We start from the raw sequence: 1,464 nt of genomic DNA on the forward strand, positions 1-1,464 counted from the left end.
GAGTTCCTGGCTGCCCTACGCTGTGAGAACTTTTGTGCTGCGCTTTGCACATGAAGCAATTTTGACTTTCAGAAAGTTGTTGCCTGCCGGAGGCTGACAAACAATTACAACTGAAATTGTAACTAGGAACCCTAAACTATTAACACAACCTCCAAGTGTGTTCTAACCAAGACGGAAATGAAGGCATCGTCAAAAGAAAAATTATTTTCCAATAGTAACCTAAGAGGTAAATGTACATAAATTCGGCTTTGTTTTGCGGTACTGGGTATTGAACAACGGCCTTCCCCACTTAGCTACTTTTCCAGCCCTTTTATTTATTTATTTTCCAACCCTATTACATTTTGAGACAGGAGGGCCGGCCAAATAGCTCAGCTGAGACTTGGGGCTCAATCCCCAGGCCTGCCATGTCGGCCCCGGGGGCGGGGGCGGCGCTGAGACTCCGATTGAGATTGAGACTGGGTTTGGTTGGCGCATGCCTGTAATCCCAGTTTTTGGGAGGCTGTAAACAGGCAGATTACTGCCAGCCCAAACTAGTACTGAGGCCCTGAACACCCTGTAGATCCTTCCCTAAAAATAAAAAAATAAAAATTTGGCACAGGATTTCAGTAAATTGCCCAAGAGTGGCTCAAAATTGGGATCTTCCTGAGTCAGTCTCCCAGAGCGCTGGGACTGTAGGTCTGTACATCTTTATTTCCTTGCCAATACTGGCACACGTTGTGGCCGCTTCTATGATACTTAAATATCAGTTTGGGTGCAGGAGTTTGCTGGAAAGACTACTTGACACAGTGGAATGTGGATTATATTGGCTCACTAGGCTGAGACAGGAGGAGGACGGCAAGTTCCAGTGAGCCCAACAATTTAGCAAGACTATGACTTGGGGGCCGGGGAGATAAGTCTGAGTTCAATCCCCAGTTCCGCAAAAAAAAAAAAAACAAACCCCAAAAAAACAACTGTGACTCAAAGGGAAAAATATGGCTGCAGATGTACAAAGGCCCTGGTTTTGACCTCCTGTAATGAAACATAAATAAATAAATAATCTTTGTACAACTACGGGGTCAGCTTCCTATGCATACACTTTAGGGACACTATTCTAGCTCACCCACTGCAAAAGCAACAGCACTGACTTCAGAGGCAGGTTGTGGCAGTGGTATGCCTGGAGGACACGCACACAGCTGTGGGGCAGCTGCAGCCCTGATGGACCAGCCTCGGAGAACAGGGTGCAGCCCCCATGGGGGTTCACTGCAACCACAGGGCATCTTGAAAGCTTCCTGCACTTGCCTACATCCAGGTTCCTGGCAGGAACTGTGCGGCGAAAGCATTGCTCTAACCCACCTAATATGAGGGCCTGACTATACTGTATAAATAAATATAGAAAGAAAAAGAATGGCAAAGGTTATGCGATTTCCTAGTACTGCTCTTGCAACTTTTCTGTAAATTTGAAGCTATTTCAAAATAAAATGTTTT

The sequence above is a fragment of the Octodon degus genome, unplaced genomic scaffold (genome assembly GCF_000260255.1).
Source record: "Octodon degus isolate 3935 unplaced genomic scaffold, OctDeg1.0 scaffold00084, whole genome shotgun sequence".
Classification (NCBI taxonomy): domain Eukaryota; kingdom Metazoa; phylum Chordata; class Mammalia; order Rodentia; family Octodontidae; genus Octodon; species Octodon degus.